General features: G+C 46.4%; 1 protein-coding gene across 1 annotated transcript in view; it reads right to left on the reverse strand.

The window, feature by feature from the left end:
* The window catches only part of WNT8A (Wnt family member 8A), a 36,626-nt gene that overhangs the window by 16,058 nt on the left and 8,536 nt on the right, over positions 1 to 12,032 (reverse strand). The gene's annotated exons all lie outside the window — the stretch shown is intronic.

Genomic DNA, 12,032 nt, shown 5'->3' on the forward strand with positions numbered 1-12,032 from the left:
TTCAGTGACACCAGATTTGTGCCAGTGTGAAAGAATGAGATCTGGCTTCCTCTTCGGCATGTTCCATTCCTCGCCACCCCAATCCAGGACTACCTGAGCACTAGTCTGGGAACATGAGTGCAAATAGGTAGTATGGTCAGCAGTTGAGGAGAGGAAAGGAAGGTACCAGATGGTAAGGGTTACCTGCTCCCTTTGTTCTAAAGGGGGACAGCCCCCTGAAGAGTCCTGTCCCCTGCAAAATCTGGCCAGGGGCTAGGGCCGAAATGAAGCAGTAGCCTAGCTCTGGAGGAGTCTCTGGCCTTGGCAGAGTGATGCCCTGAACCTGCCATAGAGACCTCCTGAATGGAGAGAACAATATGTTTTTGTCATTTGCTGCCTCTTTCTCATGTATGCAGAGTCTCTCAACAGAGTTAAATAACAGTTTTCCCACCTTCGGACACTGGAAATGCTGGGTGATCGCTTTGCTGAGGGACCATGGCAAAGGTTTCCCTCTCAGCTAGAACAGGAGGAAGGAGGAGAAGGGAGAGTGGAAGGGGCAGCCCCCTGCTAATTCCTGCCCCTGGAAAGAAGAGCCAGAGTTTCCAAAGTGCAGATGGGCTTCCTCCATCCCTCCTGCCTCAGCTGGGGATGCCCACGGATGTGCTGCACGCTGCTTTCACGTCTGAGTGGGCCTCTCTGGGCTGGTGCTGCAGGTGCACAAATAGGCTTTATAGATACACAGTTGTCTTGCCTGATTAGATCAGTAAATTCTTATAACCTAAACAAAACCGAAATGCATGCAAAGGGCAGATGTGACTAGTTCAGCTGAAGGGCAAAGCCCAGGCTTTATCTTATAGAGCTGTGGGGTGGGGAGGTGCTAGACCTGGCAGGCAGCATGTCCTTGTGCCATCCAGCCGGCACTGAGCCAATGTGCTCTCTTGCTTCCATTGTTCCTGTGTGCTCCCTTTAGAGCTTGCTGTCAAGGGAGGGTGCGGCCGGGGGCCTGACCACACCAGCAGAACAAGCCCCTTTGAGGGAGGCAGGGCTGTGCCCGGGGCTCCATTTGCTACACCCTCCCCCTAAGCATTTGGAAGCGGCACTGGATGACTTGAGTCTGGAAGGGAAATGTCTCTCCCAGGCCTTCGCTGCACTATTGCAGCCATGCAATGCAGGGCAGGGTTTTGCCTGAAGGATTTCACTGCCATCCACAGGCCAGAATATCAACACACAGCACAGTGTCAACAAGTCTCACAAATCTCATGATATTTGATGGTTTTCTTAAAGCTCCAGCTACTGGAGTCCTGTGAATACGTGAGAGGCTCGGCTCTAATTTTATTTTAAAAATTCCCTGATACACATAGGTGAGAAGGGAATGAGGGAACAGGGTTTTGCAATGCAGATACATGTTGAATAAATAAAAACAAACAGGTGACTCTACTGTCTCTTTGCACTATACTTAGGGCCTGAGCCAAAGCTCATTGAGACACAGTCTCCCCCCCTCACATCACTGACTTCAACGTGCTTTGAATCGGGCCTTTACTTCTGTGGTTATACTTTACGTTACATCTAGAGGTGGTTTCACTGCGGGGACACATCTGAGTACTAAAGAGGGAGGCTAGGTTGGTGGCACGAGTCACAAAGGCTTGCCGTCTAGCTGGCTGCGAGCAAGTGGAGTTGCCAGAGTCCTGTCTGCTTTGTATACCACAGTGTCCCTCAAGAACATGGTTTATTTTGTCTAAGCAGGGGCATGTGCTGCGTAGGAGGCTCCCTTGGGCTTGGCAGGAGACAGTGCTTTTTAAAGGAGCATTGTTTGCTCCAATTTAACCCCCAAACAAACTGAGAGCTGGCCAGAGCCACCAGCTCCACACTTGCTTTTCTCTGGACTGTCTACTGCCTTGTGCATTTCTTTCTGATTCCCACTCCCAGCTCACACCCAGCTCTTCTGTCTGAGCTCCCCTGGTGCCTTTGATGTTCCCATGTAGCTGCTGCACTGCAGCTTAGATACTTGATCCTGCTAACCTTCTCTATTAGATGCCCCTTTTCCTCAGGCCCTGCTTGCTCCTTCGGCCATTCCCTCAGCTCTGCCTGGCTCTCCCTCACATGCCTCCCTTTTCTTTTCAGGGGGAAAGATCTCCCATGTCTTGGGAGCAACAGAAACTGAATAGTGGATACAATGTTGTCAACTGTGATTTTTTTTTTAAAGTGCATGCCTCATAGGGTGACCAGATGTCCCTATTTTATAGGGACAGTCTGATATTCAGGGCTTTGTTTATATAGGTGCCTATTATCTCCCAATCCCCATCCCGATTGTTCACACTTGCTATCCGGCCAACCTAATGCTTCACCACATTTGGTATGTGAGAAAGTTTGGTTCTGTATCTGAAGGTGTGGCTTGTGCCCAGCTCTAATTACTGTACTACAATGCAGCTGTTTAATGAGCTGTGTGAAACTGCATAACTTCTCAATTTATAATTATTCCCCTAGGAATGCAGAGGGCTCCTGTGCTGAGCCACCCTGTGATCAAGCACTAGCATCCTGCATAAAGATGGCGAGTAATTACAGCTGACTCATGCTGGCAGGTGGCTCCTGTTAGCTCCAGCCAGGATATGAGAGTGGATGGCAGCTTTCTGAGATAGAGTGGGAGCAGGCTTTGTGCTGGCAGTCAATTAGCAAAGCTGTGTTTGGATTATAATGTTTGTGTTTTCTGCCAGGAGTAGCGTGGGAACTCCACCTGCTTTGGAGGGCTGGAAGGTAACTTGTTGCTACATAGATTGTAGTAAGAGGTTGAGCTAAATAATGAAGGGGTATTAGTAATGTTGGAAACTTTTATATTAGTTTCATTCTAGCTCATAGAGTTTAGTGCTAGAACTATCCCTAGCTAAATAGAGGGTTTGTTGGCTGTGGTAGAAAATATTTGTGGTACCCCCTGAATGGCTGAGGGGACAAAAAAACAAACCCTGATTAGTCTGTCCCCCTCCCCCTAGCTGTTGATCTGGTGCCCCAGGAAGCTGGTATCCAGGGTGGTCACCCTGATAGCTACAGGGCCAGTCTAAGGGGCAGGCAAACTGTCTAACTGGAATTCAAGTGCTGGGGAGGGCCTTAATTTCTGAAGTGACTCTGAAGCCTGGTGATTTGGGTCCTTATCCTGTGAGGTGCTTTCAGAGGGTGCTGAAGTCAGAAATGGGCAAAAACAAATGAGGGTTACTAGCCTGTGAGCACAGTGACATGGTGTTTGCTTGGTACAGCTCATCTGTTTACTGTAACATTAAGTGCAAGCTAGTATTTTGCTAATGGAATGGTCAGAACCCACTTTTCTTCAAGGGGAATAAAAGTCTAAAGCTTAAATAGATAGATCATGGCCAGAAACTCTCTAGCTAGCAGTCCCAGCTTTCTCTGTGTGGTAACCCAGTGTGTCAAAATCCAACCTTCCTGTGACTGACTAGTGATAGAACTATTTGAAGAATAAGAGGATGAAAAGACTTATGGGAAAATTAGACCTATATCTGTCCCTGGCGTTTGTAAATTCAAATTAGCCAAATCTCCTGATCTAGTTATGGGACTGGAGGGATTTCATCCAGCAGCAGAAAGGACCCCTTGCAGAATCAGTGTCTTCAAAACTGGCAGAGACTCCTAGGTCGGGGAAAGAAGTCATGAGGTTAGGATTTATATAGCCTTGATAGAGCTGCATTTCATAAAGAAAAGAGTTGTGTGAAGCAATCAATTCCTGCATGGCAGGAAGCTAACAAACCAATGAGGAGGCCATGAGGGAAAGCAAGTCCCCGCCCCAGTCAATGTAAACTCCTCCCTGTACTGCTCTATTAGCAGCAATATAGTAGGAGCCTAATTCTGCTTTCGTTGATGTGAGTGGTGAAGCTCCCACCGATTGCAATGGTAGCAGCATTGGGCCCAAAATCCAGAGGGCTTGGATGTTATAGTGAGTTAGCACACTTTCCTTTCACCTCTGGAGGCAGGGCTTCATAGGCTGGCTCCTGCTCCCAAAGACCCTAATGGAAGGGGGAACCCCCTGCCATCTGCCTTGACTTATGCTACTTGTCACTCCAGTGCCAATAAGGTGAAACTCAACTCAAGATTTGTCCATATTGCAAAACTGCCACAATTCAGCAAAACTTGGTGTCTGCTCCAGAGAGACCCAAGGATTTGGGGCTGATCTTTAACTCCCTGATGTAGTTCTTTCACTTCAGTGGGGATACTTGTCTGAGTGAGGTGAGCAGGATTTGGCCTCCGGTTCCTGAGCCTGATTCCCCCTGAAGTCAATGGCAAAACTCCCCCGGCTTCAATGGAAGCCAGATTGAGCCCACAGACCATGGTAGCTCTTGTCTGAGGCTCATGAGCAAAGCTGTGCAGATGGGCCCCAGTATTAGAACAGGAAGATCTTCCAGCTCCGGAGTGAGGAGGGCTGTGCTGTGAAGCTCTTGCATGGAGCCTCCCTGAATTCTGCCTGGTCCTAGTCAGTAATACTAATCCTTTGCTTTGTGAGCACAAAATTCACAGAGACAAAAAATCCTCCTCACTTTCCTATTTTGGACACGTGATTTCCCCCCGCTCCACCACCAATATACTTAAGTACATCTATTAAAACAAAGTGGCCAAACCTGTAGCCTAGAATGTGGGCTTCCCCAGAGGAATGGGGAAGGATGTTTTCCTGCAATGTTTAGAGAATTGCTACTGAGGAATTTTTTTGTGATCACAACTTAATTTGAAGAGTACAAATACTTCTAAAGCTCCAGATACAATCTCCAGGCTGCCAAGAGAATGCAAGACTTGTCAACTGAAATAAAACTCAGTCCCAGGGCTTGGGAATTGACTGGCATGGCTTTTAGAGATATAGGACTATACTGGTATAGTTCACCACATGGATATCCTGTTCTGGAATACAAATCACTCTTATACAGTAGAATTACTCTGTTTCCCAATGGAACACTGACAGACATAGCTATGCCAGTCACTTTCCCCATGTATAAAAGTCCTGAGTTAACTTCCCTCCTGCCTCCCACTAGATGGACTGTGATATGCTGCCTAAGCAATTCCAGCGAACCATACTGGCTTATCTGACTGAGTGGAATTTGTTTGTTTCTGGGAGCCGTTGCTTCTTTTACTAGTAGAAAAACTTAATGTCACACTGAGGAATCCTCATATGGAGCATCTAGTGGATGTTTAAAGTAAGGTATTTGTGATTTGTTAACCAGGAATGAAGTAGTGACTCTTTTTGCCTTATCCTTTTCGAACATAGCACGGCTTGCCTCTGCTTCACTTCTTGATCTCCTGAGTTTCCCACCTCTGCTTTGAATAGTTGCTTATCCTAAACTCTAGCTAAGATGGGAAACAACTCCAAAGGCAGGTGTCTATGGGGAATGTGGTCTTCAGAGGAGGGTGTATGTGATTTTTGGTTATAATAGCAATGTATGCTTCATGATAAAATCTCAGTGCTACTGACAATAGTGGACTACGTTCTGCTCCGTTACAGTAGTTAAGCTGGAATAACTCCAGGAAAGTCAGTGGAGTTAGATTGGTATAACTGAGATCCCTGGACCTCTGTATTGTAAGACAGAGAGCACCATACTCCCCTTAGACAGTGCATTGGTTGGTTTTCTGCTGTCACTGGAGATAATCTGTGACATGGCTCTAATGGAAACTTATTGGCAAAGAATATAATTCATGGAGCTGACTTATTTTAGAGGCACTGAAATGAAATAGTACCGTTGTAGTTAAATATAATGGGCCAAACACCCCCCACTCAGTAACTTTATCCAGGCTTTCCAAATATTGGGCAGATTGTATGCTGTTGTTGAATGGGTATATATTTCAAGTAACTGCAAAGAAGTCACAGCACCAGTGTAAATGAGACCAGAACTTGGCCCAGTATCCACTTCAGTAACCCATCCATGGGCCAATGGATATGCTTGTTCTCAGTGATGCAGTGAGTGGTATAGCAACAATGCAGAATTAGAGAAGAACAATTCCTCCCACAATATCTTAGGTCAGACTGACCTTCCATTGAGGCAGCAAGATTTAACTCCTGTAGTTACTGCCCAGTGGTTCCCACGGGGAGGAGGAGAGGTGGGAGCGCTTGAGTGGGAAAAGAACAAGGCCTCCCAGCTCTTCCTCCAGGGGATCTCTGTGTAAAGGCAACACCACATCTGCAGAGTTGTCTGCATGGGAAGCTCCTAGGCACTGCTCCTTCCTCAACCAGGGGAGGAATGCAATCCCAGAAGGAGTTAAGCCATGTTGACTCTCTCCCTGAATTCCATGCTGCAGTACAAAGGATGGTACCATGGAGTGGTTCTCTTCAGCCCTGCCTCAAACCCTGCAGCGCCTAAGGGGTTTTGATGGGGATTAAACTGCCACATGGTTGGCATTCCTTCCCTTCTGCACAGGCAGGGGGAGAGCTGTGCAAGCAGGCACCACGATGGCGGAAATGCTGGGGAGGTTGGGGTTGGGGTTTGGTTTTGTGTCAGACTTCAGTATACTGTGACTACAGCCTGCAATCACTCTGCTGCTACAGACAGTAAGCTCTTCAGAGCACAGAGTGTCGTAGGTCTACATGGCATCTACCACCGTGTGGCTCCAACCTGGCTGAGGCCTGCAGATGCTAGTTTAAAGCAAACGATGAATAATACTCGGAAGGATTTCAGAGTTGTAAACCTATTGTGTTGGTAAGTTTCAAAGACCGATATTTTCTCTTCAACACGGAAATGGACACTTTTTGCAAGTAAGAAGGCTCATACGGGACTTTGAGTCACAGTTTTTCTAGGACTCTGTAAAAGCAAGAGTTCATCGGTTTCAGAATATTTAATTAAAACTCCTCCTCCCCCCCCCCCGACCAAAAACCAAACATTTGTTTAAACAATTAAACAGGCCCCTAACAGTGAACTGAAAAAACAGAACGGGAGCAACCCCTCCCTGAATGAGAAGCCTGTCATCTTTTCAGTTTTACGTTCAGGATGTGCTTACTTTGCTTTTCTGTTCAATAGCTGCCAGATTTGAGAACAAAACCAAGTGTCAATAAGGTACTGTTTTGATCAGATTGCAAAATGCAGATTTGTACAGACGCTCGTCAAGAGGGGATATCTGTGCCTTTTCTTCTGATATGATGAAGTTGAGTCCTTTCCTTTCGCATAGAGCTCACGTTATTTCTTTATACAGGCTTGTGGACCAGTATGCCTGTTGCTTTGAACAGGGGATCACTTTGTCGGCTTGGAGGGGAATGAATCCTCTCATTACGCAGGGGCAACCACTGTTATAGGAGGCCAGGCGCTGCCACCCTCTGCCATGCAGTTCTGCAGTCACAGACCCACTGGGCATTCCTCCCTACCCCTAAATCTCCTCTCCAGATCCCCCATACTGCCACAAAGCAGTGCCTTTGAGAATGGAGGGTGCGGTATACAAACCATCCTTCCTCTTGCAACTGAACCACGAGTGCAGTGGAGAGATGAGGCCAGGATTCCAGACAGTGCTTGGCTGGTGGGATTAACCCTGATGTGGTGGCTAGCACTACTGCGCCTGCCAGGGCCGGCTCTAGGGTTTTTGCCGCCCCAAGCAAAAAAATTTTTGGCTACCCATGCTTTTTGTGTGTGTGCCCTTCCTCTCCCCCCGCCCCTTCCCCAAATCCCCGGCCCCGACTCCTCCCCGGGCGTGCCGCATTTCCCCCCCCCCCAATTGCTTCCTGCAGCTCCCCCCCGGCCCTAGCTCACCTCTGTCCCGCCTGCTCCCCGACCATGACGCACCTCCGCTCCTCCCCCTCGCCTCTCAGGCGAGGGAGAGGCAGCACATTCAGGGGAGCTGGCGGAGTGGAGGTGAGCGAGGGTGGAGGGGAGCGCAGGAAGTAACGGGGGGGGTAGAGGAACCACTCCCCGTCCCAGCTCACCTCCGCTCCACCACCGCTGCCTTCCCCGAATGCGCTGCCACTAGGCTTCTCCCTCCCAGGGTTGCTGCGCCAAACAGCTGTTTGGTGCGTGGCAAGCCTGGGAGGGAGAGGGGAGAAGTGTCGCGGAGGCGAGCTGGGGTGGTGGGGGCACATTTCTAGGGGCGGCATGGCCGGCGCCGGAATGCCGCCCCTAGAAATGTGCCGCCCCAAACACCTGCTTGTTTTGCTAGTGCCTAGAGCCGGCCCTGACGCCAGCACATCAGGAGGTCCCTGTCTCAAGCCAGGACTTGGCTGTATATTCAGACAGAAGGCTTTTGGTGGTAGGGGAAGTGCTGCCATTCAGATGATCTGTTAAAAGGAAGTCTGGCTCCACCATAGCATCTCTGGATGCTGTTAGATGGAGGCCAGGACACTTCGTGCAAAAGACGAGACCTGGGTTACTTTTCTGCCCAGCCATCCTCCTCTAAAGAGAACCACTCACCAAGGTGCTCCTGGAGCACACCATGGCTGTCATTGTAACAGTTCAAAGATATATACAAACCACGTTTACAAGCAACTACGTACATGCAGGGAGAGGGCTTGCTGAATTCTGCTCTGTGGGGTGGGCAAAAAAGCCACACAGGGCACTGCTGCTGAGCTAAAGAAGAGTCCTGGTTAGCTGAGGGTGGAGTAGGTCTCCCCTGCAATCTAGGCTTCTCCCATCTACAGCAAGAGAGAGAATTACACTTGAGCAAGTCGGACACATAGTAGGCAGGAGAGGGCAAAGAATGTTTCCCTTCTCTTCAATAAGGGCAGGAACAGTCTCACAGTGAGGAGACCGACATGTAAGTGCAGACAAAACATAAAATCAGTTAATGACTTGTGTAGTCAGAGGGCCAACTTAATCCCTGGTGTAACTCCCCTCATCAAGAGTTATACCAGAAAGGGATTTGGGTCATTAATCCCCTAATTAGTATTCATTTGGTATATTAAGTGGAATACACCGTCTGCTGGTTGCCTTGTGTCCAATCAACCTCAGATGCACTCACTTTCTTTGCATTTCACTTTCTGCAAAATCTGGTTTGTCAGACATGATGGGTTCTGACAAAGGAAGGAAAAACATGTCCGCAGCTTTGATAGCTGGTGCCATATCCGCCACTGTAAAACATTTTTTGCTTTAAAAATGTAAATAATTTAAAGCTGACTTTTAAAATCAATCTAATGTGAGTCATTCTGGGATAAGTCTCCCAAGAGTTCAGTTTTTCAGAACAAGCAGCTGAAGAAAGTTATAGCTGTCTCTGAATCAGTGTGTAAAGAAAGTATTAAAAAAAATGAAAATGTAAGAATATCTTTATATTTAATGAAAGACCATGCATTAATTTACGATAATCACCCTTCTCACTTAGCACAAACCAATATTTTCTAGAATATCTGCTACCAGTAAACCAACAGTGAAGCCACAAATCCAATAGGAGCAAATAATTTGAAATATGATTTCTTACTGACTGGAATTTAAAAAAAAAAATTCTACTTCCCTGAAGCCTATTTTAAATATATACATGCACTTCTGGCTTAGCTGGTGTGAACAGTTGTGCTTAACAATAGGAGGACTGGTTCACAGAATGCTTTGTAGCTCCTGCACTCAATATTCAAGTTGCATGCTCAATGTTTTTGATTAGATTTTCCTTTAATAAACATCCAGCAAATGTACCTGTATTAAACACTTTCACTGTCAACACTCCCCTGTGCTAACTGCTGTTGTTTAGAATAGAAATTTAGGATAAAAGTCATCCTGTATGTAATTTCACTGACTTCAATAGAGCTTCCATCGTGGATGGATTTGTCTCAGAGATTGCAGATAAAATTGTCTTATCCCTTCCTTAAAACTGTCTGCTTTTAATGCAATCTGCATTGAAGCAACAAAAGTAAATATTCACAGGCACAACAAATGAAAAGCTACTAAAGCCACATGCTGTTACGGTTTTGCTACTCTCTCCTCAGCTGCTTCATGACTGCGCCAGTATGGGTTTAAGAAGGTCATGCTAATCCCTCCTCTCCCTCCCATCTCTATTAATATTGATTAGTTTGCTGCTAGGCCAGCTCAGCCCTTGTGCAAACCACTGACCGTTGCTACAAAAAAGAGATGGGGAACATTAAGGAAAAAATCAACCTGCACAAAAATGAGATTAAATTCTGATTTTTAAGCTACTCGAGCACAGATATATAGAGCTAAAGTTTTCTCCCCATCTTTCACTTGTTTTATGAGGCCCGGATCATGAGTTATCCTATAATTTAGCATTCACAGTTATAAGGGTATATACCATAGTATAGTATTTAGGTCCCAATTCAGCAGAACGCCTGAGCATATTCTTAAACCCCATTTAAGTCAATGGAACTTAACTTAAACACATGCTTAAATGCTTTGCTGAATTGGGGATATAGGAAACAATTTAGGACCAAATCCAGAGATCAGCAATGGCCTGACTAGGGCTGCTAGGAATATGTGTTGGAGGGGAGGGACAAAGAATCTCTCTCCCAGTCATGGAGGGGCTACAAAGCTACATGGAGGCTACTTCAACCTAATCTCTAAAGAGACGCCCCACAATCCCTTGAAGGAGAACAGGAGACTTGCCTATGAGTGGACCCTAACTCAGTTGGTACAAGAAGCTTGCGTAGCCTTCCCCTCTCATGTAACTGAATCCCTCTGGTTCTGCTGCCAGAGGAACTCCCTAGCTTCAGAGATAAACTAATATTGTGTAGACTATCATGTCTCTGAACTACTGGAATTTCCCCCCCACCCCAGAACCATTAAGAGTGGTTGGTAACTCCTTAGGGTACTTTGCTCAGCCCTGAAATGCATTTTATTGTATAGGGTAGCTGAATGGGAACACGCAGCATGTGGAATGTAGCTCGGCCCAAGCATTACAGCAGTGTTTGCTAATGCCATTGGATTCGATTCAGCAGCATCTCTGTGACGATAAATCCTACTGTCAAGGCGGTTTAGCTGCACCCCTGGACATACTGTACAATATCATCTGCATAATCCATTTTGCTGTTCAATCTGGCTACTCTCAATCCCGTTATTTTAAAGTTATTGATTGAAAAAAAGAATTCCTAGCTGTTTGGAGCCTGATGCAAAGCCCATTTAAGTCAACGTGGAGTCTTTCCATTGGTTTCAATAGCCTTTGGCTCAGGCCCTGGATGAGTCTGGAGACTGACATTAATGCAAATTCCCTTTGTGCACTGAGGAAAATTAATTAATGTGTATTTATAAAGAATGTGCCCGAACCTTTTGGCCAAGATGCACCGACATTAAAATCATGAACATAATATTCCAAATAAACTCATGAGTGCCCCCCTTTTACCTATTGGGATCAGTATTACAGCTCTCCAACCTTTTTCCACCCTCTTTAATGCATCCTCATCTCCCCACTCCTCAGGAACCAGCTAAGCCTTGAGGTCTGACCTGGCAATTAGCAGACCGAGATGGGGGCTCTGTATTTGCATCATCCAACTTTTACATGTTGAACCAAACCTAAGAGCAACAGTTGTCATATCCACCCCCACCTTCCCTCCAGAAATATAGGTATTCATCATTGGGGTTGACAATGTATCTTTTTATCAGGTGGGAATGAACAAGCAGATGGCTGCTGGAATCTTCACTATTAATGGTAACTAAGAGTTGGCATTTGAACAACCTGACTGTCCCTTTAAAGGGACACATCAACTTTGTGTTATTATGCAGGTAGTCAGACTAGATAATCATAATGGTCCTTTCTGACATTAAAATCTATGAATCACACTTAAATATGTTACCTTCTATTGTTTCAAGTAGCAGTTACGATTGTTACAATTCAAAGAAATGAGGGGGAAACATTTTGTTTTTTCAGATTGTTGGGGTTCTGCATCTGACAGGACTTTGGCCCCAGAGTTTTCAGACAGGCTCAGCACCCTGGAGAGATGCCAGACTTTCCAAAGAGGGGTGATGCATTTTTCGAAACTGCTGAACTCCCAGAAGCTCACGTGCAGAGCAATGGGTTAGGTGTGAAAATGGGAGCTTTTTGACAATCTGGCCCCCCCATTGTAGGCACTGAGGTCTTCTGAAAATCTGACTGAGCACTTCGGAGAATCTGGTCTCCTGTGTACAGTCAGTTTCACTGTTTCTCCTGCATAGTCAGTCAACCCCCAG

This window comes from Lepidochelys olivacea (assembly GCF_965140295.1).
Source record: "Lepidochelys olivacea isolate rLepOli2 genome assembly, chromosome: 8".
Lineage (NCBI taxonomy): Eukaryota > Metazoa > Chordata > Testudines > Cheloniidae > Lepidochelys > Lepidochelys olivacea.